The sequence below is a fragment of the Ahaetulla prasina genome, chromosome 4, assembly GCF_028640845.1.
Source record: "Ahaetulla prasina isolate Xishuangbanna chromosome 4, ASM2864084v1, whole genome shotgun sequence".
NCBI classification, from domain to species: Eukaryota; Metazoa; Chordata; class Lepidosauria; order Squamata; family Colubridae; genus Ahaetulla; species Ahaetulla prasina.
In genome coordinates, this window is record NC_080542.1 from 127612216 (window position 1) to 127630828 (window position 18613).

The following is an 18613-nucleotide window of genomic DNA, read 5'->3' on the forward strand; positions in this document are numbered from 1 at the left end:
AACCAGCCTCGTGTCACTTCCTGAGCAGCCAGTACTAACCAGGAAGGACACGGGTCCAGTAAACACGTGGTCGCATGCAACCTCCCCAGCAACCTGTCCACGCCTCGGAGCCACAGAATCAAACTCATCCCAAATAACCTCAACAAGACGAGTCTCTGTCACCTCAGCTGAATCATCGCAATCATGGTCCAAACCATCACGGTTGAACGATTTTATCGTATAGATAACCGTTAAACTCCTCGGCTCGACCCTGCAGGGGTCATCCCGCCTCTTGTTGAAGGAGGAACGGGTCACCCAAACAGGGCGGCCGGGCGGTTATCTGCCGACGCAATGAGGGTGGAAACGTAGGAGCGTTTCGCCTCCCTCATTGCCACTAGGTAAGTCCTGGTAAAGGACCTCACTAGTGTCCGATCAGCCTCGGACCTGCTGGACCTCCAAACACTCTCTAGGCGTCTTCTCCGGCGTTTCATCTCTCTCAGCTCCCCGGAGAACCAGGGAGCCAATTGAGATCTGCGCCGGGTCAGAGGCCGCAAAGGCACGACACGGTCCAAAGCCCCAGCCGCGGCCCGATCCCAAGCCGCAACTAGTTCTTCAGTCGTGCCGTGGGTAAGATCCTCAGGAAACGGCCCAAGCTCCGTCAGAAACCTCTCCGGTTATTGTAGAGGTATAAACCTGCCTTCATTGCTCTTGAATGCAATGCATAGAAAGCCATAGTGAGAACCTTGGTGAAAATGGTTACAAAAAGAGGCTGGATATTGTGAGTTCTAGTCCTGCTTTAGGCATGAAAGTTGGACAGGTGAACCTGGACCAATCACCTCCTCTCAACCCAACTCATCTCTCCAGGTTGTTATGGGAAAACTAGGAAGAAGAAGGAATATAAGATATGCTCATGGCCCTGAGTTATTTATAATAATAATAAAGGTGAAATAAAAACTACCTTAAAAAAAAAGCAAAATGGGCAAAAATAATGTTCCTTCAGCCCTGAAAAGAGAAGGTATTAGGGAAGAGACTCAGACCAGCTCCCCCCTGTCTCACTGGGTTATAAGAGGGGAAGAAAAATAGAGACTTGCAAGATTGTTTACCATGTCTAATTCAATAAAGTAGATTCTAGTCTTATTGTGGAGACTGTTCCCTGATTTGAACAACCATGAAGGGCTGGTATCCACAGAGGCATGAGAAAGTTGGGTGACAGTAGAAGATGCTAGTGAGGAAATGGAAACTTTGCTTGCATGATGATTTATTATAACTATTAATCCCTATGTTGTTTTTTTTACCCACAATCTGCTAGTATTACATGTTGGAACTGTGCTAAAATAGTTTTGCATGGTAGCCTGTCATTAAACTTAGTTGGATTGCTACTCAAAACCAACATTGTCTCCTCTTCCCAGCAGTGTGCTGCTACTCCCACTTCACCTTGCCCCAAAGTGCCTCCCAAATGTTTGATTGTAAATCCTGAGACCGAACCTGTAATCTGCAAAGCATATGTCAACCACAAAGCAATGAGGTTCAAAGCTCTTTTATTTTCTGATGAGATCATCCGTGCTTTTGCTTATGGGGTGGTCTGCTCTGTGTTGCCTAGAGTGGATGGAAATTGCATGTGTTAGCCTCTTAACCCCTTGATTTGCATACAGTTGTCCTGTGGCATGCAGCCATTGCCAGGAGTGTGCGTGGGACGAGGAAGCAATAATACGGTATTTCTAGAAGAACTGTATTTTTTTTCTCCTTCTGATGAACTACAACGATGTATTGTTCTGTAGATTAATAATCAGGCCCTGCTCTTCGGGTTGCAGAGGGAGGGGAAACAAACAAGAGCTTTTTTGTTCTCTAAAGGGAAAAAACATCTAATCTCTGCGAAGAGCTTGATTAAGATGAGTTCACAGTGGAAATCATGTTTCTGGATGGTTAAAATAGCCACCTGTATAAATGGTTCAAGTATTGTTTTTCCCCAGATTGATTGTTTCTGAAGTTGAGCGGCTCAGTATGAAATGTTGTCCAAGGGTTAAACATTCTGATACCCTATCCAGAATGTCTGTCTCTATCTGTTTGATGGAGGAATATTGTGACACAGCATGCAGTGCTGGCTGCCATTGTACAAACCCCTTCCCTGCCCCATTACTCTGTAAGAAAACCTCAGATCATCCTCAACTGAGTCTTGCATAATATGCATAATTGTGCATTTTGATTTTTATTTATTTTTACTCCTTCAGAAGCCATCTAGCCAAAATATTTGTATCAGGTTACGAAACTTTTATCAGTTCCCTCTCAAGCACTGGTTCATCAGTTCTTGCAGTCTTAACTGGGCTCACATCATAAAGAGGGAAATGTTCTGCCCTAAACTGAGGTTGATTTAGAAGATTTTGAATGTCCCATTGAAATCTAAGATTTTATCTGGATTGAGTTATGTAAAGGTTCCTCACTAAAAAAAATAAAAAATCATAAATCAGTTTACAACCATCAATCTATGACAGGATTATAAATCTCAGATTTATAATCTAAAAGGTTGGGTGTACAACCTTGGCAACTTTAAGTTTAGTGGACTTCAGCTTCCAGAATTCCCCAGCCAGCAGGACATATTAAAAAAAGAAAGTAGGTAGTTGAAGAAAAACATAAGCTTTTAAAGTTGGTTGATTGATTATGTGTCATCAAGTAAGTGTTGTCTTTTAGTGATCGTGTACATATCTGTTCCCAACCTGGGCCTGCAGATATTCCAATAATGTATCCATTAATAAAGGAGAATATTTGTAGCTCCGGTTGAAATGAGGGATGCTTGGTGCTCTCTGAGCTTGCTTGGTTTCTTGCAGACGTTCATTACCCAAACTAGGTGACATCATCAGTGCTAGTGCAGTGTATCCATCTTTATGTAATTTGAGTTCAACCTGGTTTCCTCTTTGTTGCCACCTTTCCCAGCACTTCTCAAAAAAGCTACGTCTCTGCATAATGCATACAAACAAGATTTGACCATGGTCATTTGTGCCTCCAATGAGAACATGGATTGATTTGTTCAATAATTCATTTGGGGGTGCTTTTGGGTTGTTGTTGTTTTTTTTTGGCTGTCCATAATATTCCCAGCAGTTTTAATCTTTCTAACATGCTTCTTGAAAGCACTTAATTTTTTTATAGTACAAGAAAAAATTACTGTCTGTTTAAAGATTCTGATCTTTAAAGATATAGAGATGGTGTGGCATCTTTTCCAAGGTCTTCTTTGCTCCTACCAAATATAAGTATGGGCTGTATTTCCTAACTGTTGGTTCAAGATTGATTATCAGGATTGTTAATTTACTCTAAAAGGTAGAACTTCACTATCTTCATGTCAGTTCCGAGGGTGGCTGTGGCACCTTTTGTTATTAGTTTGGTGGTTCTCGTTTTTTGGTTTTTTTAATTGTGCTCCTTGATGTTCCTCACTAGAATTTCCAGCCATTCGCATTTTCAGTTATCAGAGTAGAGTCATCATCATAGCACAGACTATTAATGTTTCCTCCTCCAGTTTTAAAGCCGCATTCCTATTCTTACAATCCAGATTCCCTTAACAAATATTCAGCACAGTGGTTGAGTAAGTAAGAGAGTTTATACAGCTATGAGTAGGCAGGCAGCCTAGCAAATAGCCAACACCTGTGGTTGCTGTTGTCCTGCCTCTTTAAGCCTTTTCTCCAGCCGGTGCAGCAACCTATAAAAGCTAGGCTGGGTGTGGTCATCTTCAAGGCGAGAAGGAGTGACGGAAGAAGGAGTGACTGAGACAAGAGAAGGAGGTATGTTTGCATGTGGACGCGGACCAGCTAGAAAGATAATTTTGGTAGTGATTTGCTTTCTAAACTAAAAGTTATTTTCTGTTATTTCAGAGATAATTTTATCTATCTGAAAGATGCTTTTCAAAACTTAACTGAACTTTCTTGGTGTTTTTTTTTTAACTTGAAAACCAAGGAAGTCTTTTGAAAAGCACCAATTATGTCTCCATAGACAGAATTTTCTCTAACAAAACTCAGTAAGACTCACAAGGAGTAGTAGTTGGAGCAGCAGTGGGGAAGAGTGGTGTAGTGATGGGCAATGAGTAATAACTATGAATCCTTGTTTGTGTTGCCTAGGGACCTGTGCTTGTTGGCTCTTTTGTGTTTGGAGCCCATTAAATTGGGTTTAGTTAAAAGAACCTGCGACCACAGCCTTGTCTTGCTGTTTTGCCATTATGGAGCCCATATGTTTTATCATGTTCTGTCTGGACAGTAGATTTCTGTCCTATGTAAATGCTTTATATAAGAAAAATGATATGTTAGTGGGATTCCTATTTTTCTAAGAACATTCCACAACTTGACTCAAAAAGTTTTTCTATTACTGCTATTCCAGGAGTAGTATCCTACTACTCCTTGCGAGTCCTACTACTAGTGACTATTGCTAAAAAAATTCTCTGGAAATTCTCAGTTGCATCAGTCTGAAAGGTGCTTTTTAAAAGACAACTTGGACTTTCTTGGTTTTTTTCCCTAAGTTTTCAAGGAAAAAACTCCCAAGAAAATTCAGTTGCCGTTTGAAAAGAACTTTGGGATAGAAAATTAGCTCTTTCGAGCTGCTTCAGGCTGCTTTGCTTGAATTAAGCTTGTATTGGTTTCTTTTCTGGTATTCTTTGGCTTACTCAATGTTCATTTGTTTCTCAGCTTTTTGCAAAAGTATTTTAACATCCAGCATCACCCTTTCTATGTATTGCTCTAAACTGCATTGTATAATCCTAAACATTAAATTGCTAGCATTAAAATTAAGGATATTCTATGATATAATTTGTACATTTTTTAAATCTTCAGTATTGATATGTATATTAACATCTTTCAATCTAGTGATCACTCTCTAGATTTGCTGGCATTGTTTGGTTATAATTTTTAATTTTCTCTGTTGCTCATTGCTTTATTTGTGAGAATAACTGTCTTTTGGCTGAATTGTTTAAATTATTAAAAGAGACTAATTGTTTTAAATACAATAATACCAATTTAAATTTGGCAATGGCGTGTTGTTCTAACTTCCCCTTCTAGTATTAGAAGTTCTTGTAAGTAGGGAGTATCTTTTAAGGTATTTTGAATATTGAGAACTCTAAAATATGGCTTTCATCTTTTGAAGTTTGAATTAGTTGCTCTCAGTCCACTAGTGTCTTTAAGGATACCAATTCAAATATGGAACTCTTCCTGAGCTCAGCATTTTTTGTATAGCTTTTCTGGTTTTCTTATATATTTTGTCAACTTCCATGCCTTTACAGATGCTGCTGTACCACTGCTTTCTGAAATTCTTAAGCTCCTAAGAAATCTTTCTTTCTTAGTTTTGGCTTCTTTCCTTTTCTTGGCAATTTCTTGGGGTGTCTGGTTTGCTTACATTTCTTTCCTGGTCATTGGCAGTCTCTTTTCACATTCATCCTTAATATCTTGAACTGGTTTCATGGTTCCTATGGTTCTCTATTATTCCAAAACAGTTCCTAATATTCTTATTGGAAATGGTGGTTAAATGTTCAAGAAGATATCATGGTTTGCTTTTGTTCTGATTTATCCTGACTTAGAAGTGTTGCATCAGCAATTTATAATCGGAAGTCAGCCCCTAGCCACGCTTTGCTGTTAAAACCGAATTCATCTATTTTCTTTTATCACTAATGCAGCCAATGTGATTTCTGTATCCTCTCATGTGGCAATGTCCATGTACGGTTCCTGGTGAACATGCAATGTCCATGCAAGCTGTGGTTTATTGTTAATTTTGTCTGTACTGGTAGTTCCTTGTTTTTTTCTGGGGTCCTTAGCGTTCTCTGGTCTTGGTAGTTTTCTTGCAGGTGTTTCATTATTCAAACTAGGAAATATCTTAACTGCTAATAGGGAGTAGGCTTTGCTCTTATTTTTATCTACTAATGGCTTGATCTCTCGCTGTTGGAAGTACTGGGCTTAGTGGCTCCTTGATTGAGTTGTGGTTTATTGTTAGTTGGGCTGTTTGTTGGCCGTTTGTGCTCTGAGCTTGGTTGCTTGCAAAGGTTTCATCACCAAACTAGGTGACGTCATCGGTGTTAGTAGGGATAGAATTTTATTCTTTATGGCTTCTAATGGCTTGTCATCTCAGTGTTGGTAGCCTGACTAGGTGGCTCAGTGGCTAAGACACTGAGCTTTGTCAATGAGAAAGGTCGGCAGTTCAGCAGTTCAAATCCCTAGTACAGATCTCCTGTGTGGGCAGGGGGTTGGACTAGATGACCTCCAAGGTTCCTTCCAACTCTGTTACTGGTAGAAGTGAACTTGCTGGCTCCTTGATTCGGTGGTGATTTATTGTTAGGCCCTTTGCCATTTCAGGGGTCCCCTTTGTGCTCTCTGAGCTTGATTGCTTTTTTGAAGACATTTCATAAGCAAACCAGCTAACATCATAAGTGCTAGTAGGAATTACGGTTTGTGTTATTTTTATATATTTGTGATTTGCCCTGACAGTGTTTTGCTGGGAATGGTCCTGATGGTTACTTTTTGTAGTTGTGGGCTGTGGTTTATTGCTAGCGTGTTTGTCTGCCTTGATAGTTTCTTGACTGGGATATTGTTTACTGGGGTCCTTGGTGCCCTATGAGCTTTTGGCTGCTTTCTTGCAGCCGTTTCATAACCAAACTAGCTAACATCATGAATGCTATTAAGGATTAGGGTTTGCTCTTGTTCTTTAGTGGCTTGCTTTATCAGTGTTGGTAGCAGTGGTCTTATGGTTCCTTAATTAGACTGGCCTCTTGTTAATTTGTTTGTCTGCATTGGTAGTTCCTTGATTGGCATATTGTTAATTGTGGATTCCTTGGTGCCCTCTGAACTTGCTTGTTTTCTTGCAGACATCTCACTACCAAACTAGGGGTCCTCATCAGTGCTAACACAGATGAGGTTTTGCTCTTATGTTTATTTACTAGTGCCATGACGGCGAACCTATGGCACATATGCCTGAAGTGCACGCCTGTTGCTCTTCTGGGTTGCTGGTCTGCAAGTGCACGTGACAATCAGCTGGCCTTTTTGCATGCAGTAGTGCAAAAAACTAGAAGAGCTGTTTTCCTGAGTGAGCATGCTTGCAGGCCAGTTGATCATCATGTGTGCTTGCACGCCAGAAACCGAGAAGAGGAACGGGTGACTGTGCGCGTGCCAGGCAGCATGGCTCCTTGTGCTACTTCAGGCACGCGTGCCATAGGTTCGCCATCATGGCACTAGTATATAAACATAAGAGCAAAACCTCATCTGTGTTAGCACTGATGAGGACCCCTAGTTTGGTAGTGAAATGTCTGCCAAAAAACAAGCAAGAAAACAAGCAAGTTCAGAGGGCACCAAGGAATCCACAATTAACAATATGATTGACCCAGATTGTTGGGGGGGCAATAAGTTGACTTTGTAAAAAATATACAAATAGAATGAGACTATTCCCTTATACACTGTAAGCCGCCCTGAGTCTTCGGAGAAGGGCGGGATATAAATGTAAATTAAAAAAAAAATTAAAAAAATGGCACTGTTATATAAACATAAGAGCACAACCTCAACACTGTTAGCACTGATGAGGGCACCTAGTTTGGCAGTGAAACGTCTGCAAGAAAGCAAGCAAGTTCAGAGGGCGCCAAGGAATCCACAATTAACAATATGCCAATCAAGGAATTACCAATGCAGACAAAAGGAACTACCAATGCACGCCAGAAACCCGGAAGAGTAGCTGGCTGAAACCAGAAGTTCATTTTGGGGGTGATGCATGCGCCCTGAGCAGCTCCTCTTCTAGGTTGTGGCCAGATGCGCATGCGCCCTTTTCAGCACTCAGTGCCAAAAAGATTTGCCATCACTGTACTAGTGTTTTGCCCTCTCAGTGTTGGTAGAAGCGATCTTTGTGCTTCCTTGATTGGGATGTGATTTACTGTTAACTTCTTTGGCAGTTCAGGGGTGTTCTCTTAACTTGGTTGTTTTCTTGCATATATTTCACAATCAAACTAGCTAACATCATCACAGCTATTGGGAATTAGGGTTTGCTCTTATTCTTTAGTGGCTTGATCTGTCAGTATTGGGAGCAGTGGTCTTATGGTTCCTTAATTAGACTGGTTTTTATTGTTAGATTGTTTGCATACGGTACATTAGTAGCACTTTGATTGGGAAATTATTTCCTGTGGATTTCTGGGTGCCTTCTGAACTTGGTTGCTTTCTTGCAGATCTTGCCAGTGTTTGGATGGGAATGGCATGACAGTTCCTTTATTAAGCTATGGCTTACTGTTAGCTTGTTTCTGTACATTGGCAGTCCTTTTTGAGTTTGGTTGCTTTCTTGCCGATGTTACATTACCCAACTGGGTAACAGCATCAATGCCAGTAGGGAAAGGGGTTTGCTCTCATTTTATTTTCTAATGGCTTTGTGGGTAGCGGTGGTCTTGATGGTTCCTTGATTTAGGCTATGTGGTGTATTGTTAGCCTGTTTGTCTGCATTGCTAATTCTTTGGCATATATTTTGCTCCTTGGTGCCCTCTGAGCTTGGTGGCTTTCTTGCAGACCTTTCATAACCAAACTAGGTGCCCTCATCAGTGCTAACAGGGATGAGGTTTTGCTCTTAAGTTTATATACCAGTGGCTTGCCCTGGCAGTGTTTTGTTGGGGGTAATCCTGATGGTTTCTTGGCTATGGCTATGCTATGGCTTACTGTTAGCTTGTTTCTGTGCATTGGCAGTCCTTGGTGCTCTTTGAGTTTGGTTGCTTTCTTGCAGATGTTACATTACCCAACTGGGTAACAGCATCAGTACCAGTAGGGAAAGGGGTTTGCTCTCATTTTATTTTCTAATGGCTTACTTTGTCAGTGAGGGTAGCGGTGGTCTTGATGGTTCCTTGATTAGGCTATGTGGTGTATTGTTAGCCTGTTTGTCTGCATTACGAATCCTTTGATTGGCATATATTTTGCTGTGGGGTCCTTGGTGCCCTCTGAGCTTGGTTGCTTTCTTGCAGACATTTCATTACCCAACTAGATAACATGATCAATGCCAGTAGGGAAAGGGGTTTGCTATCATTTCCTAGTAGCTTTGCTCTGTCAGTGTTGATAAGAGTGATCTTGGCGGTCCCTTGATTAGGCTGTGAGGTTTTTTAGCTTGTTTGTCTGCATTGGTAGTTCCTTGATAGAGATATTGTCAATTGTGGATTCCTTGGTGCCCTCTGAACTTTCTTTCTTTCTTGCAGATGTTTCACTACCAAACTAGGTGCTCTCATCAGTGCTAACAGGGATGAGGTTTTGCTCTTAAGTTTATATACCAGTGGCTTGCCCTGGCAGTGTTTTGTTGGGAGTAGTCCTGACGGCTTCTTGGCTATGGCTAGGCTATGGCTTACTGTTAGCTTGCTTCTGTGTACTGGCAGTCCTCGGTGCTCTTTGAGTTTGGTTGCTTTCTTGTAGATGTTATATTACCCAACTGGGTAACAGCATCAGTGCCAGCTGATCATCTTGTACGCATGTATGCCAGAAACCTCCTCTTCTGGGTTTCTTGCATGCACACATGCATCATGATCAGCTGGCCTTTTTGCATGTGGCAGTGCAGAAAACTAGAAAACTAGAAAAGCTGGTCTTCTGTTTTTCTGCATGAACATGCATACTGGCCAACTGATCATCACATGTGCATGAATGCCAGTAACACAGAAGAGTAGCTGGCTGGAACCGGGAGTTCATTTTTGGGCATGCACATGCTCTGTCAGTGTTGGTTGCAATTGTTTTTTCATTCTTTGATTAAGCTATGGTTTAATGTTAGCTTGTTTGCCTTGGTAGTTCCTTGTTTACTATATTGTTTATTTATTTATTTATTTATTCGAATTTTTATACCGCCCTATCTCCCGAAGGACTCAGGGCGGTGTACAGCCAAATAAAAACATAAGAATAATACAAATAAAAACAACAATTAAAAAACTTATTAATTAGGCCGAAATTAAAATATCACTAAAATAGTATAAAACCCCATTAAAACTAAATTTAAAACTAAAAACCCTAGGCTAGCCCTGCGCAAATAAATAGATGTGTCTTAAGCTCGCGGCGGAAGGTTCAGAGGTCGGGAAGATGGCGCAGCCCTGGGGGAAGCTCGTTCCAGAGGGTGGGGGCCCCCACAGAGAAAGCCCTTCCTCTGGGTGTTGCCAGTCGGCACTGCCTGGCGGAGGGCACCCTAAGGAGTCCCTCTCTGTGAGAGCGTACGGGTCAGTGGGAGGCAATCGGTGGCAGTAGGCGGTCCCATAAGTAACCCGGTTTACTATGTGGTTATTGGTGCTCTGAGTTTGGTTGCATTTTTAGAGACATTTAATTATCAAACTTAGGTAACATCATTGGCGCTAGGAGAGATTTTGGTTTGGTCTTGATTTATGTTTTAGAAACTTGCTTTGTCAGGCAGTTTCTATGGTTTATTATTAGCTTTGTTTGTCTGCATTGATAGTTCCTTGATTGCGATATTATTTACTTTGGGCTCCTTGGTGCTTTGTGTTCTTGGTTGTTTTTTGCAGACATTTCATTCCTGGCTAGGTAACATCATCACTACTAATAGGGATTGGGGTTTGCTCATAGTTTTATATTCTAATTCTTTCCCTACTAGTGTTTTGGTGGTGCTAGTGGTATATTGATTAGATTGTGGTTTACTGTTAGCTTGTTTGTCTGCATTGGTGGTTCTTTGTTTAGGATATTGTTTATTGTGGGGGTGTTTGGTGGTCTCTGAGCTTGGTGCTTTCTTGCAGATGTTTCATTACCAAAATAGGCATGAGTGCTAGTAGGAAGTCAAGTAAAATATTCCTTGCCATGGCATTAAAATAATTGCTGCTTTGAAATCCGTTTGTGCATTGCTGTCTACATACAGGGGGACCTTGAGTAGAACAAGGTCAGTGTTCAAACACGTGAAGACAATTTGGAAAAAACTTGTAATTACCATATAATTTTGCAAAAGACCTTGTCGCCTTATCCCTTAAAAGAGAAGGGTATTATTTGTGCTGCTGTAGGCAATAAAGGTAATTGAGATGCCTTGAGATGTGAGTAAGAAACACTATAATTATCTCCTTTCTCACCTCTGAATTTGGTCAGCTGATTGGGATGCAGAGCAAATATTCAAGAGCTGGGATGCCACATGTGGCAAAAATGATAGTATCCCCTCCCAGCTTGAAAATAATATCCGTGAAAACATTTTAGGGCTTGGCTGTAATGAAGTGGGCAAGGGAGCACATGGGCAGAAGTTGTACTCTGAATATTGTCCCACCAGTGTCCACTGTTTAATCCCTGCCCAGCAGACAATATATTTCAGTCCAGTCTAAATGCCAAGATTTTGAAAGACACACCAGGCTTGTATCCCTATTCGCTTAAACCCAAATCAAATAGTTGATCAATGAAATGGTAAGTAGACTATAGAATAACAGAGTTGGAAGGAACCTTGTAGGTCATCTAGTCCAACCCCGCCACCCAAGCAGGAGACTTACACCATTTCTGAAAGATGGCAGCCCAGTGTCTTCTTGAAAGCCTCCAGTGATGAAGCTCCCAGAACTTCCGAAGGTCAGTCATTCTGTTTTGCCAAAGCCATGTGTCCTTTTATTCTTGGAATTTATCTTGCAAATCTCCAGTAATCTAGTTTGTGGCTGGTATTAACCAGAGATAACTTTGCAGTTTGAATTTTCCCATTTAATAGTTTTCAGATACAAGTCAGATATAAGTTTAACACAATGGCCGGTTTAATCAGCAACTGATGGGCAGTTATAGGAGTTTACCTCCAACACAACTAGGAAGTTTTTAGAAGGTAGCTTTATAGAATTAGTTATTTTGAGGGTCTGAATCTAAAATGTGAGCCCCAAATCAATTAAACTAATTATGCCTCACATGCCACCATCAAGTACCTCCCTGGCAAATTTGGTGCTAATTTGCACTTCTTTTTAATATAGGCTATTTCAAGCACTGAATTTGAACTGTGTTTAATATTATATCCTGAGAGGTTCATTTGGCACTGTTCTTTTTAGTAGAGTCCCATTCCATCTGCTATTAGTAGGTTAAGGGTAAATAACAGAAGTGATTAAATACTCCTTTACACCATTGGCTCAAGATAGATAGCAACCATTGGTTGCTTTTGAATTTTTATTTTAATTGCTTTCTTTACCAAATTCTTTATGCTTTTCACTTCAGTCCCTCTGATGTTTCCTCCAAACCTGCTAATGTTTAGAGAAAATAGGCAATTGATTGATATGAAAGAACAGTGAAGCTGCTTTGGTGCATTCATATTAAGGGGTTCTGATTAACACTTGCTTTTATGTGCTGTGGAAAACCTATGAAAAGAGGAATGTGCTTTGGGGAAACTCATACCCTGCCATGCCAAGTTCTCAAGAAGTCTGCAACAACTCCTGTAGGGAATGCCAGTGAACACTCTGCTATAATTCCTGCTTTTCCCCCTTCCCGCATTTTGTATGAGAACAAACTTGGCTTGTTGCCTTATTTGAATGCAGTCCTCCAACAGTCAGCATCATTAAAAACGAAAATATATCTATATATTGATGCTGATAATTTCTTATTTTTTGAACTTTTAAGTCTGGTATAGTTGGACTAGATAATTTTCTTTTTTTAAAAAAAACTTCAATTGCATCTGGAAGAGAGATGGAAAGTGTCTGTTCTGTACTTGTCAGCCTTTAAAAAAAACAACACAGGATGCTGAGATTTTTCTGAAGATAAGCAGGAAAGGGTCAAGGAGGGATGTGCTTCCAATCCAACTGCAGCCCTAATGGGAGGGAAGAAGTGGAAGCATGGGAGAGGATTTAGAGCACACAGAGAGGTGGCCAGGAGCTTGTAATTATTCTGAGTTGGATCATCCTTGAACTGAAAGAGTTGTGAAGATAATAGCTCACATATGGGAGTGGTGGGGGAGGGAAATACGAGCTGAAAAATCAAAGTGGCTCATTGCTTAAGATGTCCTATGTTTGGCTCCTCTGAAGAAATCTCAAATTTAGTTTGTGTCATTCTGTCGCCAACCAATGAATCTGTTATTGGTGTGCAGAACTTGATCCCGAATGCTGCTCCATCTCCAATCCTGTGTTGGCAAGGGTAGGTAAATATATGTTTGATCCTTACAACAATTACAGCTCTTTCAGTTCAATCCATCTTGGAGGTTGTTTCATTATTCAGTTTAGGCCCTGTCTTTCCACTCCAACAAACATTCAAACTAGTAGACATGAGCCGTGGTGGCGCAGTAGTTAGAGTGCAATACTGCAGCTACTTTTGCTGGCTGCCGATTACCAGCAATTTGGCAGTTCAAATCTCACCATGCTCAAGGCTGACTCAGCCTTCCATCCTTCTGAGGTGGGTAAAATGAGGACCCAGATTTTGGGGGGCAAAATGCTGACTCTGTAAACTGCTTAGAGAGGGCTGTAAAGCCATATGTAAGTCTAAGTGCTATTGCTATGCCCTGAGAAAGACTGAAGACAAGATTTGTTAAGAGAGAAGTGGTCTCTCTGCTTTTTCTTTCTACTGCAAGGATCAAGCATCCTTTGAAGATTATGACCAGTGCAGATACAGGTAGCCCAAAAGCGTCTAGCTTAGTTTTTCATAATTGCTCTTGCTGAACCCTCACAAATCAGAAACTCTGGGAAGATAGCCAACATCCTGAGGAAGTAAAATCTCTGAAATTTGTGACCTCATTGGCAAACAAAACAAAGCTACTCCAGGAAGACACACAGTTTTCCATTCTTTTTTTTTTTTTTAAAAACTTCCATCAAATTAGGAGTCTCAATACTCAAACTCTGTTCTTGTAGTGAAGGTGTTTTTAAAATTGTGCATTGTCTGGTCTGTCTTTTATCCACAGAGGGGGGAAAGGTCTATACCAACTGTTTACAACTATCTATAACCGATTGTTATTCCCCATTTTTTCCCCTAGGTTGTACAAAATTCTAGGAAGATGTTCTTTCTACTGAGAAGTAGAAATAATCGTTTATAAAAGCAGTTTTTAAATGTACAGACTGAATAGGGGAGCGAGCAAAATAAATAACCTGTTTTGCATTGTTTTATTATACTTGTGTTTTTTCTAGCTTTAACTTTTATGCAGTGGAGAAAGAATTTGGGCAATTGAGCAGTATAGAAATGCAGAGAGTAAACAAGTGAGCAGCTAAACTATGCAAGCCCTTTAATCAGTTTGGGTTACACTGCAAAATTGGCCTGTGTTTTGTCCTTTCAGATGATGTAACCATTCCCCCCTCCCCCCCCCCAAAGTCTTATTTTATAAGAAGTATATGGTAGCTTTGAAATATAGGTTGCTCCCCACTGTCCTTATAGAATGCAAATTTCCTTGGAACTTTTGTGCCTTCCAAAATTTTTTGCATTTATCAGTCTTTCCCAGCTTCACTTCTTCTGGGTTGAATTAACACGTATCCATCATCTCCAGCCAGCAAATCCATTTGATTTTGTGGTACCCAAGTCAACTAAGGATGCTTTACGCATTTCTTGGCTAGAGAAAGAAAGGCTGTGTTTCTTGAAGGAAAAGCTGGGCAGTATTTTGCTTGCACTGCACTTTTATCTATTCATTTCCACAGCCAAATCCACTTTAAAAAAGGAAACAGTAAAGACAGCCTTGTGTACTATTTATTGCTCAGAAATGGGTATGTTATTAGCCAGGAAATGGATGCTGTATGCTCCACTAGTACCTGGAGTTTATGTAGCACCAGGAAAAGCGCAGTTCTTCCTTGCACCTGTGTGACCCATCAGCTATGTGGCTGTTTTACGGGTTGCCATATGGATCCTCTATTTTGAAATCGAATTGTTCTAGTAACCAGCTGTCCCACATTCCCTTCGTAGAGTCCTTGGCCAGTTCCAGGTGTTCATGATTGAAAAATAATTCAGGATGGAAAAATAACTTCTATCCTGGACTTTCCCATCTGTTTTAAGATAGTTTAAAATGTGATCATCCCCCCCTCCCATTGTTAGAAATCCACTGTGTTCTGTATTAGTTCTGGGTCTGTTTGGGAACTTAAGTCCAGCTCATCTACCTTAAGGATCTACATAGATACCATGATGAGAGCAATCCTTTTCAAACCTAAGATTATCATGTCAATAAACCATGGGGCCATAAATCTCACAGTAAATCGTATTGAAGAACGCATACCAGGTTTGAGATCAATAGCTTCCCTCATGTCTGTAGTCCAGATAGTTTTATGTTAGTATAGTGGCTTGAGTTGGGAGAAAGTGAAGCGAAGCAGTGACCTACATGTAAATATTTGATGGCAGAAGGCACAGAATGGATGTATGAGCTTTAAAAGAGGTTATGATTGGAAAGGTGTCAAATATGACTGACATTGAGCTATACATATGATCCAATGCCAGCTTTTGACTTTTCAAATGTATTTCAGGTTTCCTCTTTTTATTAAGGAGGATGTGTTACAATAAACTCTACCATCCCCGGAAACCATTTAAGCTCACACTGACCGCTTCAGTGACTCCATCTAGCCACCTCATTCTCTGTTGTCCCTTTCTTCTTTTCCCCTCAATCTTTCCCAGCATTAGGCTCTTCCCCAGGGAGTCCTTCCTTCTCATTAGGTGACCAAAGTATTTCAGTTTCATCTTCAGGATCCGGTCTTCTAAAGAGCAGTCAGGGTTGATCTCCTCTAGGACTGAGCAGTTTGTTCACCTTGCAGTCCAAGGGACTCGCAGGAGTCTTCTCCAGCACCAGAGTTCAAAGGCCTCAATTCTTTGACGCTCAGCCTTCCTTATGGTCCAACTTTCACAGCCATACATTGCAACTGGGAAAACCATAGCCTTGACTATATGCGCTTTTGTTGGCAGGGTGATGTCTCTGCTTTTTATTGTGCTGTTTAAGTTTGCCATAGCTTTCCTCCCCAGGAGCAAGGGTTTTTTAATTTCTTGGCTGTAGTCCTCATGTGCGGTGATCTTGGAGCCCAGGAAAATAAAATATGTCACTACCTCCATTTCTTCCCCATCTATTTGCCAGGAATTGGGAGGGCCAGATGCCATGATCTTAGTTTTCTTAATTTTGAGTTTCAAGCTAACTTTTGCACTCTCCTTCTTTACCCATATCAGAAGGCTCTTTAGTTCCTCTTCATTTTCTGCCATTAGAGTGGTATCAACTGCATATCTGAGATGGTTGATATTTCTCCTGGCAATCTTAATTCCAACTTGTGCTTCATCTAGCCCCACCTTTCTCATGTTGTGCTCTGCATATAAGTTAAATAGGCAGGGCGACAGTATATAGCCTTGCCAGACTCGTTTCTCATTTTTGAACCAATCAACCAATGGTTCCATGTCCAGTTCTGACTCTTGCTTCTTGACCCATATATAGGTTTTCTCAAGATGGTCTGGTACTCCCATCTCTTTGAGAACTTGCCACAGTTTGTTGATCATTCTGTCATTTTGAGGATTGTATTCCAGTTTTCCTATTCTTTTATTGACTATGAAGGCTACTCCATTTCTTCTGAGGGATTCTTGGCCCGCAGTAGTATACCTGATGTTCATCTGAATTAAATTCACCATTCCTGTCCATTTTAGTTTGCTGATTCCTAAGATGTCAATGTTGAGTCTTGTCATCTCTTGTTTGACCACGTCCACTTGCCTTGATTCATGGATCTTATATTCCAGGTTCCTATGGAGTATAGATCTTTACAGCATCGGATTTTCCTTTCACCACCAGATACACCCACAGTTGAATGTCCTTTTGGCTTTGGCTCAGTCACTTCACTCTTTCTGGCGCCACTAGTACTAGCCCTCTGCTCCTCCCCTGTAGCATTTTGGACATCTTCTGACCTGAGGGGCTCATCATATCTTTTTGCCTTTTGGTGCTGTCCATGGGGTTTTCATGGCAAAAATACCGGAGTGGGTTACCATTTCCTTCTCCAGTGGATCACATTTTGTCAGAAATCTCTGCTATGACCTGTCTGTCTTGGGTGGCCTTGCATGGCATAGCTCATAGCTTCATTGCAGTGCACAAGCCCCTTCGCTACGACAAGGCAGTGATCCATGAAAGGTTTGAGCTGAAAACATCTCATACTTGACATTATTATAATGGAGTTAGCCTATTAGAGTCGCAAATGGTGACCTCCATGAAATGAGATAGACTTGCTTAGCACACACCCCTCCCACCTCTGTTCTTCCAGGTGCCCCTGTTAAAATGAACATGCAGGTTAAGAGGAGCATGGGGTGACTTCACGGGTAGGGGGAGTTCCTGGGAGGCCTTTCATCCAGCTGGGACCATAAAGGAGGCAGACAAGCAGCAAAAAGCTTTGCAAAGCCAAAAGCAGCCCAGTAGGGAGGAAGAGCTCAGCTAGCTTAGGGCCTAGAGCAATGATGGCGAACCTTTTCAACACCGAGTGCCAAAAAGGGAGCGCACGGGCGCACGCGTGACACCAAGTGCCGAAAAAGAAATATTACCCTTATATTCTCATCAGGGCCGCGACCAGGAAGAGGAGCTGCCCAGGGAGCATGTGTGCACCAGATAAGGTATTTCCAGTTTCCGCTGCGCACATGCTTACAAGCCAGCAAGTCGTCTGGTTACCACCACACGTGCACATGCACTGATCAGCTGGCCAGCGTACATGCTCATGCCAGAAAACGGAAGACCACCTCTTCCAGTTTCCAGCACTGCCACATGCACAAAGGTCAGCTGATAGTCGCACGCACATGGGTGCGAGAAACCCGGAAGAGGAGTGGGCGACGTCACACATGCCAGGTGACATGGCTCTGCCTGCCACTTCGGGCACGCATGCCATAGGTTCGCCATGAACGGGCCTAGAGTTATGTTCCAATGCCAGAGAGGCTTCGAACGAAGCCTCTGTGCTTGGCCGATGATGAAGCCACCCTTGTGGGCTGGGCCTCTGCCCCAATCAGCCGGCTGCCAGGAGACTGCAAACTTCTCCTGGCTCTTGCTAGGCTTTGGGGAAATCAGCCACCTGCATGTAAAGGCAGCAGCTTCGCAAAACCTTTTTCCTTGCTTGACCTTCCCCTTTCCTCCTTTTTTTTTTTTTTTTTTGCATTTATATCCCGCCCTTCTCCGAAGACTCAGGGCGGCTTACACTATGTTAAGCAATAGTCTTCATCCATTTGTATATTATATACAGAGTCAACTTTTATTGCCCCCAACAATCTGGGTCCTCATTTTACCTACCTTATAAAGGATGGAAGGCTGAGTCAACCTTGGGCCCGGTGGGGCTTGAACCTGCAGTAATTGCAAGCAGCTGTGTTAATAAGACTGTCTTAACAGTCTGAGCCACCCAGAAACCTCCATTTCTTCAATTAAAAACCAACAACAAAAGGACAGAATTTTGCTCATTTCTCCCCCTCAAACCTCCCCCCCACCAAAGTAAACTCTCCATCTCTGGTTCCAGTCCTGATTCTTTTCAACCCTACTTCACTCTGATGTCCTCACCCTGACTAGCTGGCTCAGTGGCTAAGACACTGAGCTCGTCGATCAGAAAGGTCAGCAGTTTGACGGTTCGAATCCGTAGTACAGGTCTCCTGCGTGATCAGGGGGTTGAATTAGATGACCTCCAAGGTCCCTTCCAACTCTGTTACTGTTACTTGCTAAATTTATGGCACGCCCGGAAAGAGGGTGACAAAATCTGTAAGTTACTTACCTTGATGAGTGACTGCCAGGTTAGGGACAGAGCAAAGGAAGGAAGGAAGCAACGAAAACCTTTCTGCAGCTTGTTTGCCCT

General features: G+C 41.8%; 1 protein-coding gene across 2 annotated transcripts in view; it reads left to right on the top strand.

The window, feature by feature from the left end:
* JCAD (junctional cadherin 5 associated) overlaps positions 1-18613 on the top strand; it is a 50990-nt gene that overhangs the window by 20973 nt on the left and 11404 nt on the right. The window lies entirely within an intron of this gene.